Source organism: Canis lupus, chromosome 25 (assembly GCF_011100685.1).
Source record: "Canis lupus familiaris isolate Mischka breed German Shepherd chromosome 25, alternate assembly UU_Cfam_GSD_1.0, whole genome shotgun sequence".
Lineage (NCBI taxonomy): Eukaryota > Metazoa > Chordata > Mammalia > Carnivora > Canidae > Canis > Canis lupus.
Genome location: NC_049246.1, coordinates 6681541 through 6699580, shown reverse-complemented (window position 1 = coordinate 6699580; position 18040 = coordinate 6681541). Strand labels below are relative to the sequence as shown.

The 18040-nt window shown below is 38.3% G+C and overlaps 1 long non-coding RNA gene across 2 annotated transcripts in view; it reads right to left on the bottom strand.

Annotated features, from left to right (window-relative positions):
• The window catches only part of LOC119877530, a 43837-nt gene that overhangs the window by 13424 nt on the left and 12373 nt on the right, over positions 1-18040 (bottom strand). Inside the window, exons 3-4 of one of the 2 annotated variants that reach the window (XR_005378350.1) lie at positions 6880-6959; positions 5415-5634 (exon numbers count right to left, since the gene is read on the bottom strand). This is a non-coding gene — a long non-coding RNA (uncharacterized LOC119877530). Of the gene's footprint in view, positions 1-5414; positions 5635-6879; positions 6960-18040 lie in introns of those variants that run through there. The other variant, XR_005378351.1, reaches the window with a different exon arrangement.

Sequence of the window (18040 nt, the reverse complement as noted above, 5' to 3'; positions counted from 1 at the left end):
CTAGCTTTTGGGGTCAGCCTTCACCTTAGCAATCTCCAGGCCACAAGCAACAGCAAAAGCCCTACGAGCATGTACCCCTAAACTCTGGGGGAACCACAGTAAGCTTTCACAAGACCTCTCCTGCTGTACAGCACTCTGGTCACTATGCTGTCATGGGTCTTTGATTCTGGAATTCAGTGACTTCTAGCTGGGGGGGGCAGGGGGGAGGGCACATGTCAGTGTCTCTTGAAGCTTCTTGCATTTGGTTTAAGGCCAATGAGCATCTCACACTGCACGTCTTCCTATACTTCACCAACACTTTCCAATTCAAGCTACCTTTTATATTAATGAAATCTCTTACCCTTTCTCTCTCTCCTGGATAATTCTAGTAGTCTTCTACATAGAGAGGCTAGATGACATGAAGGTAGGAAAAAGGGTCAAAAGACTCTGTTAAGGGCTGGAGGAGGAGGCATCTGGCTGCTCTTCCACATTATCTCTGAAAATCAGGGGTTCTGTACCTGTTAGCTCCAGTTTTGAGGCTTTAGCCAAAATTCTAGAAAAGCAGATTAATAAACAGAGAAACCTATTGGTAGAGACCAGACAGATAAAATAGATAATATGAGAGAGGGAGAAGGAGAGCTAGAGAGAGACAGAGACAGGAAAAAAATGAGAGAGAGAGAGATCAGGCCATAAAAGAGGGAGAGAAGTCAGTTCCTAGAGTTGACAGCTTAAAGCTTTCCAGTTCCAGCTGTCCTCCTATCCCCAGGTTATAACTGACAAAACAAAATAAAACAAAACAAGATCCCACTAGCAATTTACTTGAGCAACTTGGGTGAATCTCTGTTCCAAAAAAGTGTAACTAAAACAGTGAAAATATCTCCTGAAATAATCCACTTTTTCCCAGGGAATTTCTCTGGACATATCTGAGGTCAGCCATCCTCTGCCATATTTAGAGCTAAAAGAGGCAATCAGAACTCTGGAGACCTCTCCCATTTGGGTGCCTGAGCTGTTCCTGAGGTCAGACTTTAAAAAAAAAACCTCCAAAGAAATAGAAGGAGGAACAAACAGCTATTTTATGAAAAAAGATATTTTAAGGCCCTCCCTGATGGTGTTTGTGAAACTGCCTGAGTGATTGACCATTAAATTGTTTCAGAGGATGTACGATATTCTCTATACAGCAACTTAAATATGGGCTTTTCTAGAAATACTAACACTCAAATGTTCAGATGGCTCCAGCAGAACAATATGCATGTGCTAGATTTGCATTTGCATCATTAGAGAACAAAACCCTCAGATCAGAAATAGTAAATTGAAGCACATGGAGATTTTCCTTCTGCTGAGAATCTTGCCATGGATTTATTACAAATACTCTGCTTTGAGCTCTTTGTGGTAGACTACTTGCAAAGACAGATGCAACAATCTTTTGTATTGTGTCTTTGCCACTTCTTCCATCAAGATCTAGAGCTGAAATCTAGCTCCCTTCCCCTTGACTCTTGGCTGGCACTGGGACTTGTGTTGACCAGTAGAATGTGATAGATGTAGAGTCAAATGATCTGCAAGCTTCTGCCTCAAGAGTCTATGTAGCCTCTGCTTTCTCCTCCGTGTGGCCCTGAGACCATGAATCACAGGCAGAGGGAGAAGCAGACTCCATGCAGGGATCCCGATGTACCACTTTCCTCCTTGAGAGCAGGTCCTCATTTGCTACTATGCAGGAGGAAGGGGGCTGGCCATTAAAATAACTAGCCTGTGGTAGAACTGAAGATGCTCTTCTCACCACCTTCCTTATGTTGTTAGCCGCTTGTTGTCACAAGACAACATCTTATTGTTAAGCAACGTGAAGAGCAGGGGTTCTGCCCCCTAAAGCTATGGGGAAGTGGCATTTCAGTGGGGTGGCAGTATGTGGTCTTTGGGCTGTGTCATATGTGAAAAAGTCTGCCTACAGGAACGCCTGGGGGAAGGGGGGCAGACTTTTCAAGCCAGCATGATAACCTAAGATGGATTTTATTTCATGCATCAGCAGTGACATCACATAAGGCTCTTCGCTTTTCTTTCCCTTTTGCCAACTATGGCAACTGATTGAGAATTCTGGGACAAAGCTGGAGGATATTACACAGAGCACACAGCTGAGCAGTAATAGACGCCAGCTACTGTCTGAGAGATGGCAGTGATTTTTAAAATTGACAAAATGCTTATCAAAGCAAGTGTGAGGGGTGCCTGGGTGGCTCAGTCAGTTAAGCATCTTCCTTCAGTTCAGGTCGGATCCCGGGGTCCTGGGACTGAGCCCCACATCCGGCTCCCTGCTCACTGGGGAGTCTGCTTCTCCCTCTCCCTCTGCCTCTGCTTCCTCCCCACTCATGCTCTCTATCTCAAATAAATAAATATTTTTTAAAAGACCAAATGTAAAATGTGTTTATCCATTTAAATCCAACTGCAAGAATAAAGCCTCATGTGATGACTTGGCATACACAAAGAGAGAGTATGCCAGGTGCATGGTCCTGTTCTTCTTCATTGACACTGGAATGCCACTGGTCCTCACCCAACTTATGTTCCTCTCTGGCTGAGAAGAATCATCTCCATGCTAATTCACCTAAAATCCTAAAGTGAAACATGGCAAAACAAATACCCTGTAGCTCTTCTTCTTGCATCTCTCTATCAGGGGTCCCGCTTGTAGAAGAAAACATTCTGCCTGACGTCCAGCGGATGTGTGGAGAAGACTACATTAAGCACTCACGATCCCATATAAAGGAATCCAAGGACTCCAGGAAGCTCTGCCCAAGAATACTTCAAACTCCCACACATCTTGGTTAGGAGCTTCTCAGCACCTGCCTTGGCTCTAGGAGGCTTCTGTAATGGGAAAAGTCAGGCACCGCATCTGTGGTGATAAAAATGTCAGTGCTTTGTACTGGCATACAAATGATTTTGCTTTTGCAAAATAGGGGTGAGACACAGGTGTCAAGGCCTCCGTATTGCACCTTGAAATCATACTCCAGTTTGATTTTAAGAAAATTAATTTTAGATCAACTGCAACTATTCCAAAATTCTAGCCGAAGGGTGGGGAGGGAGAGCTGTGGGGGTAGGGTGTTGAAATATTACATTCTCACAGAACTCTAAACCGTGAAATGTTACATGCACATGCTTTCAAAATGTAGAAAAGTATTATCTAATGCAATAATTTATTTATTTGTTGACTTTTTAACAAAACTTTGAAAGAGTATTCATTTTATGGGCAAATAAAGGATTTGATAAGGAAATTAATGATATGAAAGAAAGTTCTTCATACACAGTGGGTTCTCATTTTGCATTTAATAATTATAGAGAAGTATTTTTAATATCTACACTTAACAAGCAGCTCCCATAGTGTGCTTATCTCAATTTTGCCCTGTCCAGGATGAGAATCTAGTAGCTCAGACCCTAAGTTGTCATTCTGAAGCCCCCTACCTCCACTACTCTCCTCTAGCCTAAGAAATTATTTGGCCTGAATCATGTAGTTTACCTCTAGGAATTGATTAATTCAAACACTTATCCAAATTGTATTTTTTATACTGACAATGATAGTTCTATTAGCCAGAAATTATCTTGAAGGACCTTGAACAACAAATCTGACATATCTAGATTAATGAATCATAATGTGATTTTATGTTCAAGATGATATAAACAGGAAAGATCTAGCAAAAATTTTGGTCCCACAGAATTCAGTCATAGTGTCTGGCAAAATACTATCCAAAAGCTTTTCCTGACATGTGGACATCTTCATTCTTTTCATTCCTAATTATTTTTATTTTATTGTATTTAGTCAGGTATTCAGTGAATATATTTACTTCTTTAATACAATATTACTTCACATGGGGAATGATAAGAGGACTCTTCTTGGATGTAAAAGACAAGATCTGATTCCATCTGCTATGCAATCTCAGGGAAATAAAATAAAAACAGCTGACATTTATTAAAAGCTCATTCTGTACAAGGAGCTTACAGAGTACTTTAAAAGCCAAGTTTTATTTTCATCTTTTCAGTGGTCCCATTAGGCAGACAATATTATCTCTATGTGCAAAGGCAGAAACCAAGTCCCATGTGGTTAAGGGATTTGCACAGACTCATCAGCTGATGAACAGAGCCAGAATTTGAATCCATGCCTTTCAGACTCCAGTGAGATCTAATGTCAGCAGCCCTAAGGCCCAACCTCAGCTCTGCCACTTACTAGCTAGGTAGACTTGGAAGTCACCTTACTTCTCTGTGCTTTCGTTTCCTCTTTGTAATACAGAGAAGATAGTATTTAATCCAGAATCCTGGAGAATTGAATGGGACATGGTATGAAAAGCGTTTCCCATGTCCTAGTCCTCAATCCTAAGTGAAGGCTAGTTCCTTCAGTTTTCTCTTTGCCTGGGCCTCAGTTTCCTTCTCTGAGAAAGGTCTTCAAGCTCTAGAGAGTTCAGAAAGTAGCTAGGGCAGTTTCTTTCGATTTATACATAAGAAAACTAAGACCTAGAGAAGGGACTTGCCTCAAATCACAGATAGTTGGTAAGAAGTTTGTGTTCTCTGTAGTCATTTTTATTTTGTTATTGGAATGAGACTCAGACCTAGTTTGACCAAACTACCTAGAATCCAGATAGCCTAGATTCTAGATAATTAGCAAAATTCTAGTTAGTGTATTTTGTTTGTTTTTGGATTCCAGGCCACCTAACGCATCTGTTGCATATATGCTACTGTGTAAAAGGGCCTTCATAGCTGCTATTTTCTTAGTCTCAAAGGCACTTTTCTTAAGTTCATGGCTTTCTGTTTCTCATCTTTCAGGTCTAAAGTCAAATATGACCTCCTCAAGAGGCTTTTCCTGGTAGGCTTAATCATGCCTTTCCTCCCACCTCAGCCAGCTACTTTCCATCATGTCATCTTGTGTATTTCCTTAGAGGCAATTAATACAATCTATAATTATTGTGTTTATAATTGACCTGTTTACTGTTTCTCTGGCTACACCAGAGCGTAAATACCATGAAAAGGACCTCATCAGCATTTGTTCATCTTGGTATTCACAGCACTAAGTCGGGGACTGACACCTAATAGATGCAGGTTCAAAAGAAATACTGGTTGAATGAACATCTCTACTAGCCTAACCCTCCACCTCCCACCCATTCATCCATCCATCCATCCATCCATCCATCACTTTTCCTTGAAAGATATCAAAACACTTTAAAATACAGATGAGGGCTTGACAATTTAGGTTTCAAATGAAAAATAAATATGTAATTGGCCTGGCGGTCAGGGTAGAGAGGTCAGGAATGAAATCCATGTCTCATTCAAATAGAAAGTGAAGCCAGTACATTCACCTGCTATGAGTGACTGACTTTAAAATACTTAATCAGAAGGAATAAGAATTTTAAAAACCTTCCTAATTAATACAAGCAAGAATAGTCATTATGAAATACAGCTTGTCTGAAGTTTTATTTTTAGCGCAGTGGTTTTAGTTCCTTTGAAACACATTGCCAGGAAAGTTTCATGTTCCTTTTTCTCCTATTCACAGAATTTCTTCCCTGCCACTTGAGTGCCAAATCTGGAGACTCACATAAAGTGATTGCAGCCTCAACAACCTCTGATAGGGATGCAGAATGACACTGCCTCTCTGCCATTTGCCCAGTAGGTGTTTCTTATTTGGCTTTACACCTGAATGTGAAATGAGCAAATTAGAAAAAAAAAATCCTTTTAATGTTGTAAGCCTTTGGGGCATTTATTTTTCACTCTTTACCCTAGAGAACCCTAAGGGTTGAGTTCTTAGAGTAAACTTTAGCCTAAAGAAGAATTTAGGTAAAAATAAAATTCAGTAATGGGCATGGCAGAAATAAAATAGAAGAAGCAATGTGACAGATGGAGTAGATTATACTAAGGATAATTTTGAACTTGTTCATCTTCATAAATATTGGCTTTTGTCACAAGTTTACTGAGCAACTTTCTTCAGTCCTTTTTTTTTTTTTTTTTTTTTTTTAAGAAGTCAGGTATGGGAATCCCTGGGTGGCTCAGCGGTTTAGCGCCTGCCGCCTTCAGCCCTGGGGATGATCCTGGGGTCCGGGGATCAAGTCCCTGCATCAGGCTCCCTGCGTGGAGCCTGCTTCTCCCTCTGCCTGTGTCTCTGCCTCTCTCTCTCTCTCTCTGTGCCTCTCATGAATAAATAAATAAAATCTTAAAAAGAAAAGAAGTCAAGTATGTAGCAAGAAGCATAGAGTTTTAGACAGAGGATGCAGATCTGCTTTTCTTGATATCAGAATGTGATCTTCATCATTGACAATTTAGGGTACACACAGTGGTCTCATTATTGTTTCAAACCATTCCCCAACACACTTTCTTTCAAAAATAAAAGTAAGTTCATGCACTAAGAGAGTGGTGAAATTTCTAGGGAAAATAAAGTTTAAGCTTTCCACAAATATCTTGATATACTAAGCTTCAATGTACCCCAAATTAGCATGACTATCATTTCAGTTTGCATGGGATAGTTCCATGTCATGCCTCTAATCCAAGCATAATAATTATTTGCACCTCCTTGCACTCTCAAAAGTATCTGGCTTAGACAATAAATTATATGATATGATTACCCTAACCACAGTCATTAAACTTTGAGAGCCTTTGGTAAAGAAGCATTCTAATCTCTTTCCCTGAAGCCTAATATCATGTCTGGTACAGGTTTAAGAGGCATACAAATTCTTTGCATTGGTCTCATTTAGAGGTGGGTTCCAGTTCCCTTTTACTTGAATCTTGGCTGATCCCTGACGACTTTGGACATTAAAATATGTTGGAAGTCATTCAATGTCCATTTCAAGACTATCTTTTACCCTCTCTCTGGATTCCTAAATCAGTCTTAAGAACTCTTTCTACTCTGCTAAAAAAAGAGTGGGAAAAGGGCTCTGCTGAGCTCACCTTCTACTTACTTCACCAACTAGGGCATCAGGCATATGGGTGAAGCCATCCTGGACCCTCTAGAGCAGATCAACCAGCAGCTGATAAAAACAAATGACTTGGTGTGACTTGTTGAACATAATAATTGTTCAGCTGAGTGCTGCCTAAATTCCTGACTCACAAAATTATGAGACATAATAAAATGACTATTTGTTTTAAGCTACCAAATATTTGTTATACGACAATGAAAAATCAAAACAATAACCATCTATAAATATTTCTAGACTTGAATTGACCAAAATGCTCCAAATGTGGGCATCTGGGGCTCTGCTGTTGATATTAGCCCTCTTCAACTCCAGCTTCACATAATTAAGATTCATACAAGATAAAAATAAGAGACAAGGATTTCAATAATTTAACTTAATTTTTTTGTGTCAAGTTAATATTTGGGTGAAGACTAATTTAAGCAATAATTTAATAATTGTATATGTGATAAGATCACATTTCTATTATGGATGCTGATAAGCCATAATCTCTAGATTTCTAAACAATAAGTGTCATTAAAAGTCATCCTGGAGTCATACCATACTCTGTTAACAATTTTCTCCTTATATGGGTACTGAAAGTAAAACTAATAACAGTTTCATGGTTCACTGGATATAAAAACACATGGATTCCCAAACTATTCATCTTCAAAGACAACTTAATGGGGCACAAAAATTTTTACATTAGTAGCATACAATTTAGACTCAGTTACACTTGCTTTCTAATTCCAGTAAACCACTTATTCCGATGATCTTGGGCAAATTACTTCATTTCTTTGAGCTTTGTTTTTTTTCATCTGTAGACTGAGAATAGTAATAGCATCTCCAAGAGTTGTAGGGTGGGTCTAATGAGACGATGGATTGGTCCAATATCTGGTATCTAGTTGTAACAATATCTATTTTTTAATGATAGTATCAATTACATCTTTAATTTATACCATCAAAAATAATTAAATATTTAGGAATAAATTCAACAAAAGTTGAGTATGACATGTATACTGCAAACAGAAAACATCACTGAAAGAAATTAAAGAAGTCAATAGACCTCTCTTGTTCATGGACTGGAAGACTTAACACTGTTAAGATGGTAATACTCCTCAAATTAATCCACAGACTCCTAACAAAATTCATATTGCCTATATTACAGAAATTGTCAAGCTGATTTTAAAATTCATAGGGAAAGGCAAGTGAATAGCTAGAATAGTCTTGAGGAAGAAGAACAAACTTACAGTACTCAAATTTACTAATTTTAAAAATTATTACAAACCTACAATAATCAAAACAATGTGCTAATAGCATAATGATTGGCATACAGATCAATAGAATTAACTAGGTCCAAAAATGAGCCCATATATCCATGGTCAACTGATTTTTCAACTGGGGTACCAGGACCATTCAGTGGCGGAAAGAATATTCTTTCCAATAAATGGTGCAAGGACAACTGGATATCCACAAGCAAAAGAATGAAGTTAGAACCTACCTTATACCATAATTGGAAATTAACTCAAAATGGGTCAAACATCTAGATGTAGGAGCTACAATTATAAAACTCTTGGGGAAAATTGTATCCTCAGAATAGGCAATGGATCCTTAGGTATAACACCAGAAGCACAGGCAGCAAACAAAAAAGACTGGACTTCATCTAAATTAAAAATCTTTGTGCTGCCAACGGCACTATCAAGAAAACGAAAAGATAAATCACAAATTTGGGGGAATATTTCCAAATCACATATCTGATAAGGGATTAGCATTCAGAATATGCGAAAAACATTTAAAACTCAGCAATAAAAGGGTAGATGACCCAAATTTAAAATGGGCAAGGCATTTGAATAGGCATTCCTCCAAAGAAGATATACAACTGCCCAACATGCATATCAAAAGATGTTCAACCTCATAAGTCATTAGGGATATGCAAATCAAGACTTCTCCCTATAAGATACCACTCCTCATTCACTAAGATGACTATAGTAAAAAGGACGGACAGTAACAAGTGTTGGCCAGAATGTGGAGAAATTGGATCCCACATCCATTGCTGGTGGTTAGTAAAATGGTACAGCCACTTTGGAAAAATAGTTTGGCAGAGTTATCTTATGATCCAAAAATTTCATTCTTAAGTGTAAAAACAGGAGAAATGGAAACATATACCCATGCAAAAATGTTTACACCAAAGTTCATTATTGTCAAAAAAGTAGAGATTATCTAAATGTTCATTAGTTGATGAATTGATAAACAAAATGTGATATATTTATACAATGGAATTATTATCCAGTGCTTTAAAAAGAATGAAATATTGTTAAATACTACCACATGGATGAACCTTTATATTATGCTGCTTTAAGCTAGACACAGAAGCCTACATATTGTATGATTCCATTTATATGAAATGTCCAGAATAGACGAATCCATAGACACAGAGAATAGCTGGCTGGTTGCCAGGGGCTAGGGAAGGGGAGAATGGAGGATATCTGCTAATGGGAATGGGGTTTCTTTTCAGGGGTAATGGAAATGTTCTGGAACTAGCAGTGATGATTTAGCAATGTCATATATAATCTAAAATCACAGAATTGTACACTTTAAAGGGGTGATTTTTTATGGTATGCAAATTGTATCTCAAAAATGCAATAGAGTAAGGTAAAAAGTTGAAATATAATTTGCTGAAAATTAATATAGGTAAATTTCTGTGAACTATCCTGCCTGTGGTGCAAAAGCCAGTAGGTTAATTCATGATTTTACCTTAGTCAGAAGTGAAAGTTTTGGAAATACTTCTACCTGGATTTTGCATAGTGCTAAGTCTTCTGCAGCTGACTGAAGGGAAGGAGGCTTTGATCGAAAGAATATTACTCCGGAGTCAAACTTTGTGGCTTCTTGTCCTACTTGCCATACCCATCCTGTGGTCCTTGACAAGCCACTTCTCACTTGAGCCAGACTCATTTCTCTCTTTGTAAAAGGGACTGCTTGCCCTGTCTTTAGCCCATGGGAGCAATGCTGAGAATGAGGATACACAAAATAACTGCATGGCATTTTATAGTTCTGAATGCCTTAGAAATACAAGCTAATAATAGAAATCCTTCTTTCTTATAATTAACTTTAATGGGGCATGCGCACCTAATCCCTAATGTCTTTCTAAATTCAGATACAATTATTTGGGAGAGGTTAATTCAAATTTAAATGTTATTCTATAGTAGATAAACAACAATAATAAACTTTCCTTTTGAATTGCATGAACTAAAATTCTGGCAAAGTATTATACAACTGAAATCAGACCTGCAACAGTGGATAATTCCTTCAGAGAAGAAATATATTTGTTGGCAAGAATTGATGGCATTTTTCCATAACAATTTTAATACATCAATCCGGAAGGCTAATATATAGTGGTCAACAATTAATGACATGTGAGTCTATACTAAATGGAGACTTTGCAAATAAATCACTGTTTTGCTCTCAGATGAAGATATCTTTATTCTCTTGTCTCCCAGCCCATTCCAACCCTAATCTCCCCAGGTGTGTGTGTGTGTGTGTGTGTGTGTGTGTGTGTACCTGAGACCCTTTATTTCATCTATTTATATTTACCTTTTTTTTTTTTTCTTATTGCTACATGCAAACCCTTGGGCAGCATGGGTTGTGGGTTTTTTCATCTCTAATTCCCCAGAATTCTATAGAGTGATGGGCACACAATAGATGTTTAATGAATAAGTAAATGAATGAATTAACAAATATAAATTGCTTGTAAATTTCCATATGAACACAGGCATTGCAAGCAGCCAGAAAGATGTTCCAGAGTTTGTTCCCAGACTGCTGAGTGGTAGCACTCAGGTATGTTTGAAGTCTCTAAGGAAATGCTGGTGTGGACCCCACTGGGAGACTTGCAATAATATGCTTAAAAATAAGAAACATTTGAAGCAGAGGTTCTTAGCATGGAAAAATTTAAGCAAGTTAGTTAGTGATGCCATTCACTCTTGGTTCCATGCCAACCACACTCTGGCTTTGCCTTGCTCTTCTCTCACCACTCTATTTACATTTGCAGCATCTTATCCCACTTCCTACCCCCACTTTGCTGCTTTATTTTTCTCCATAGCAATTATCACTACATATTCTAAGTATTTGTTTATTGCCTGTCTCCCCTCTTGCCTTAACCAGAATCTAAATTCTGATTTTATATAGTCTGTTTTTCCCTTGCTCTATATTTCATACTAGAAATAGTCCCAGCTGGTCAATAAATATTTGGAAGGAAAGGAAGGAAGGAAGGAAAAGGGGAGGAGGAAATGAAGGAATGAGAGGAAAAAGGAGAAATGGAAGAAAAAAAAGAGTATCAGTCTAAAATGTATCTTGTGAGCTTTTGAGAACTTTTAATTATCCCCAGGATAATTTAGATGCTTGTGGAAACCCATATTCTCAAGGGGTTGCAATGTGAAGACAATGGCCAGGACTTTAAATCCTGGTTCTTTTAGACCAGAGACCCCTGGGGCTCACCTGAGAAGGGCAGGTGTGCCTAGACCAACCCTGTATTGGTCCTGTTGTCCCAAGAACTTTTCTAGAGCCCTCAGAACCCTGTAGCTCTCCAGTGAGGGTCTTGGGTGTAAACATGTTAGGACATGTTCACACTCTGGAGTGATAACAATTATAAGATCTATTTAGCTAAAAAAAATATATATGCTTAACATATGATTCCACTATCCCTGCACATCTGCTCACTCATTCCACAAATATTTATTGAGTGCCTACTAAAAGCCCAGCCCTATGCCAGGTACCTATGTATTGGATGCTGAAGAAGTCACCACACGCCTCCCAGGATTAGCAGGAAAAGGACACAGCAGGATTAGTAAAACACATGTTAAATTACTGGAAGCCCCAGAGTATCAAAACATATAGCAGAGGCTCTGAAATTACAGATTTAAAGTTCAACATGTACCTGATATGCAGATATTCAAAACATTTCCCTGACTTGCTTAGGGGGGTAATTTTGGGGAAAATTAAGCAGTTATTTAACGTATTCTTATAATATAGGTATGTAAACTTTCTTTAGAATCCTTTAATTTGCCTTGAAAGGCAAATTTAGACATAAATTGCCTCTTCACTTTATATATTCAAACATACCATAATATTTTGAAGTAAGTAGCTGAGCCCACCCTTTTACATAAGCCCAATACGATGTGAAGGCTTTCTCCAACCTACCTATACTATTACTCCAGTAAACCTACTGCCACTTCTTTTTTTCTTTTAAGGTTTTATTTATTTGAGAGAGAGATAGTGTGTGTGTGCACATGCCTGCACATGAGCAGGGGAGAGGGGCAGAGGGAGGAGCAGACTCCCCGCTCAGCAGGGAGCCTGATGCAGGGCTCATCCCAGGACTCCAGGATCATGACCTGAGCAGAAGATTGATGCTTCACCAGCTGAGCCACCCAGGTGCTCACTATTACTTCTAATTACTGTATTTTTTTTCTGTTAAAAAATATATATAATCTATTTTTATGTGGTAAAATATTAAAAAATAAAATTTACCTTTTTGACCATTTTTTAGCATACAGGTCAGTGGCATTAAGTACATTCACATGTTGTGTAACTATCACCACCATCCATCCACAGAACTTTTTCGTCTTCCCAAACTGAAACTTTGTCCCCTCTAAACAATAACTTCTCATTCCCTCCTCCCCCAGTCCCAGAAAACCACTGTTCTGCTTTCCATCTCTATGAATTTGACTTCTCTAGGTACCTTAATATAAGTGGAGTCACACAATGTTTATCCTTTTGCTAAGTGGATTATTCTACTTATAACATCTTCAAATTTCATTTTGTTGTAGCCTATGTCAGGATTTCCTCCCTTTCTAAGGCCACATTATGTTTAGTTGCATGTCTACCGTATTTTGTGCATCCATTCATCAGTTGATGGGCATTTGAATTGTTTCCACCCTTTGGTATTATGAGTCACATGGCTATGAACAGAAGTGTACAGATAGGATTATTACGGAGCACTTTTAACTTTGCAAAGTACTCTTATGTCTACAATTCATAAACCCTGTGGAAAATAGAGTAGATAGTACTTTCCCCTTCTGGCACAGAAGAAATCCAAATTATTGATGTTAAGCCACAGGGACAGTTTCTGCCTCTTAGCCTGAAGTGTCTTTTTCTCAACATACTTTTTCTTCTTCACACCAGTGATTTTTCACCAGCTGAAGACACCAGAGATGTAAAAATATCCTCATTGAGATGCAATTGGAGAGCAGATCAAAAGTCTTATTTTACTTGGGCATGCTAAAAGAAATCAGTAGGCCCAAAGTTTGGGGGGAAATCAATTTTTAAAATGTATCTTTCAGGCATCAGATGCAACTGTTGTTTCTCTAGCACAATGACATTCTGGGCTAACTAATCCAGACTTGGTGTTCCTCTTACCCCCTGACCCCACTCCAACTATACCATTGCTGATAAATTCAAACTTTGCATATGCTATAAGCTGGGAAACCAGACTATTGCCCAAACAAAATATTTAAATCTTGATTACTCACAGGCTTAAATCACACCTGATATGATTTCACATTCTGTTCTTGGATAACCATCCTCATTAAATTCCAGAGATGCCAATGCTCTGTTTGAACAGAGCTTTTGAAAAGTTGAGAGGTCCTCTGAGGACCTTTGAGGGAGGAGAGTAGAGACTAGGTATGTGGGCAGGGCAGGGTCAGCAACGGTGTGTGCACAGTGAAGCTCTTCCCAGTGAGGCTCCTGCCCAGGTAGAACCAGGATTTTTCTTGTTGCTGATTCATATTTGCACAGTTTTTTTCTTTGCTAAATTTATATGTTTCTTTATGTCAATAAAATTAAGCCAGATTTTCTTTTTCAAAATGGCCCTATTATTTATGCTAGTTCTTATAGTTTTTCACTGTCTAAAAAGAGATTTCTGACAATTAAAATTTCTCTAATTGTTAAAATCTCTCTGATTAGAATAATCCTATGTCAGTGGGAGCCATCCTGAATCCTCTGGTTTCCCTGGCTGTCTAAGTTCTACCTTCATTTGCTGGTCCTGATCAGGCCTACATCCTTGTGATGTGCACTTGTTTTTCTTTGATGGTAACACCTGCTGGTGGTTCTCACTGCTGTGTCAGGGAGGTAGGACACTAAATAAGTATTTGATTTGTGCTGTTAGTTCCTCAATGGTGCTGCTTCCTTGATAGGGTAGTTAAATTTAGCAAATAAAAATATATCCAGTTAAAACTGAATTCCAGGGATCCCTGGGTGGCGCAGCGGTTTGGCGCCTGCCTTTGGCTCAGGGCGAGATCCTGGAGACCCGGGATTGAATCCCACGTCGGCTCCCGGTGCATGGAGCCTGCTTCTCCCTCTGCCTATGTCTCTGCCTCTCTCTCTCTCTCTCTCTCTCTCTCTCTGTGTGTCTATCATAAATAAATTAAAAAAAAATAAAATAAAACTGAATTCCAGAAAAACAACAAATAACTTTTTATAAGTATGTTCCATGCCATATTTGGGACATACTTATACTAAAAATTTATTTGATATTTACCTGAAATTAAAATTTAACTGGGTGCCTTGTATTTTATCTGACAACTTTATTTTTTAGATTTCTCAAGGAAGACTGCTCAAAGAGCCAGAGCTCATAGTGTCACAATAAAAACAGAATCAACTGCTCCTAAATACAGAAAGCAAGTTCAAATGCCAGTAAGAATAAAGGGGTCTGAGCCTAGTGATTTGGAATCACCTAAGCCAGATACCAAATCACAATGTTGGTTTACAAGAAAAGAGATATGAAGGATTTGCCTCTCAACTTCTGGTTCTCTTTTAGAAACAAATACTGATAAAGTCCACCTTCCCAAATGATTGACCTGAAAAGCAGGGTTTGTAAAGTTGGTCAATGGAAGAGGAAGTTAGAAGGTAAGGCAAGCTCTGACATTTACTGAATGTTGTTAGTCCTGAAAATTTGGGGGTAGGTAGGGACTCTACTAGGGAGTATATGTCTGTGTGATGGGAAGGGTAGGAGAGAAGAACAATATGACCTCCCAGAAAGAAAAACAAATCTGATTAAATTCTAATATACATTCAGGCTCAAATGATGATATATCATCATTTATTTCTTGCCCAGGCCCCAAAACTATTTACCAGAGAGCCCTGATCAGTTTGAAGTTCTACATGTTAACTTGATTATATGTAGAAACTCTATTGCATGTATGAAATGAAGTTAAATTTTGCTTTGTTTTGAAAACTTTGTAATTGAAAGACTATCAGAGATGTAAAAATACTGTTTGAAAGCATTAATACTCTTCTTAAACAGACTTGACCAGAAGAGGTAGGAAATCCAATTAGTGTGTGGCTGGTCAAGGGTACAGGATAACCTTGATTTGCTCTCTGGCAAATCACAGGCCTTTGTTTGACCTTTATATTTCTCCCCATTTTCCTAAGCTGATAAACCACGTGTTTGTTAATGTACTTCAGTGTGGCCTTGGGTGGGTTAAGCCTCTATTAAGGATATATATATAAAAAAAAAAAAAGATAGAACGACTGTTCTTGAGGTCCTTTCAATTCAGTTTTACTGAGAAAACCCTCACTCTCTGTACCAGATGTGGCCTCCATGCTTTCAGCTGCTTTCTTGAAAAACAACAAATCTGTAGAAATAGTGGGCACACCATTCTCTATTATACTTCCTTCAAAGTTGCCTCAGAAGAGATCACAAAGGGGTAAAAATAAATTCTAAAGCTCATACTCATTAATTTGAAACCTGCCACAATCCCATCATGGATAAGGAGACAAAGTTTTCCCAAAAAGGAAATAGAAAAAGCTGATAAATGTATGAGAGAAAAATTGGTCTCAATAGCAGCAAAAAATAATACTACAGGTTAAAATGAGACACTGTTTTCTCCATAAACTTGGCAAGGTTTTGAGAACACATCAAATTCAGGGTCAATGAGAGTGTGATGAGGTGTTTATTACCTTCTGCTGCTGATAGTAGTTTGAATTAAAGTACCTTTTCTAGAAAATAGCTTTCTAATATCAAACAATATTGTTTTCAATGATAGAAATCTTAGACCTATTCTTTTTTTTTCTTTTTTTATTTTTTTTAATTTTTAATTTTTTTTAGACCTATTCTTAGTAAAGGGTCCAAGATAGTGTATGAACAAAATATTGAGGCAGCATTTTAAAAAATACAAATTCCATAAACTAAGCAAAGGTTTAGTTGCTCGGAGATAGTTTATTATATTTTATATGTGCAAAAGAGAAAGTATTATGCATCGAATATTTGTCATGAATTTTTTATTATGAATTTTTAAACATGGGGAAATGCCTTAGTCATATATTGAATTAACAAAGAGGAATGCAAACTATATAGACTTTGGGATCAATTATTTCAAAATAGTAAACATGAAACTGCAAAGAAATACACAAAATGTTAACAGTGGTTATTCTTAGGGGAGTATGATTCTAGGTGATTTCTTTCTTTCTAGAGTGATTTTTACTCTTTTCTATATTGCCCAAATGTTCTACAGCAGTCAGAAAAAATATACATACAAGTGGTCAGCTGAATACCCAGAGCATGGTTTTAAGAATAGAGACTATGAAAATATTGTTTACTCATTTATTCTTCACATCTACTATCTGTGTAACTCTGGGGTAAATCACTTAATTTGTGAAAGCATGAATTTTCTCACCTATAAAATGGGGACAATATTGCACTAACTTTCTCCCAGGTTTGTTATAATCACCTGAAAGGATGAATATAAAGAATGCCTTCATATGACTTCTTCTAAGTCAAAAAATACTTAAAAATCTAAAAGATGAGTTGCAGTTGATCTTATGACATATTTCTATGTGGTGACTACCAGGTACAAGGGTACAGTCTGCGGCCGTGCAACATAAATAAAGCACATGGATTAAATGAGGACCAAACTCTTAACTCCCTGGGAGCCTGTTCCAGGGCCTTCCTTTGCAAAGGTTCCTGCCCTAGTGCTGGTGAGCTAGGGAGGCCATTGTCCCAAGGGATGGGGGGGGGAATAAAGTGGGGTTGGTAATGTGGGACTTTGAAAGTCAGGCTTTACAAATTTGACCTGGACTTATTAGGATAAAGCTATGATGTGTTGTTTCATTTGCTTTGGGCTTCAGTGTCACAAAAGGCAGCTGGTTTGGGGACATTAGCCTAAGAGGGGCCTGTTTGCTGGATGGACTTAAGGGTCAGGTGAGTGGAGGGACGAACTTAGCTAGGTCAGAGTTTTGGCAGTTCTGGAAGAGAACATGATATGTCTGGACAAGGCTTTGGTGGGAGGAAATGTGTGACTGTCAGAGAGATTGCTCAAGGAAAGAACTGTGATAGATAAAACACAGAGAACAAAGGGGAAGGAAGACTCAAAGATATTACTGATACGTCTCCTCCAAGAGACTGAGGCACGGCTGTATTTGTTAGCAATCCCTCCTAGGAGACAGAACATACAAGGTGACAATGACCAGGTTGTATGTGACAAAAGAGGTCTGATGCACCTTCTCTGCAGCAAACAGTGCAGGAAGCCAACCATAGCCTCTGCAGCAATGGCCCAGAGCAGTTGGGACTTAGCCAGTGACTGTCAGCTTCCCAATTTTTAATACTTGCTTCAACTCAGGACTAATCAGCCAAAAATGCTCCTCTAAGCAATCATATAGGAAGGTCCACTTCTAGCTAGCCCTCCTCCAGCCTCAGCATGCCAAAAACCTTCAATGGGGTCATACCCTGAGACTTCTCTTTTTTCCCCTGTAAGCTTCCCAACTCCTCTGCTTGCCTTTGAATCTCTGCCAAATGCATGTGATTGGTGGCTGATTCTCCTGCTATAGTAAATGTCGAATAAATTACTTCCATTTTTTCTCATTTGGGTGGTCTTCATTTATTTCCACATTCCATATCAGCCTTCACTCTTCCTAATAGCAATATCTAGGGAGGCAATTTGGTGAAATTGAGGGAAGGCATCGCTAGGAATCACTTCTAGCCCCCAAGCTGACTCTGTAACTTTGGGCCCTCTCTTAACCTTTGGAACACCTGTCTCCTGAATCTTTAAAATGAAACTTGTCTATCATGAGGTAGTGAAATTCTGGTCCTCAAAAAGATCTAGCCTGTCACCATAGAGAGGAAGTCCAACAGATCTTTACTATCTACAAATATATTCCCTGCTCATAATTTC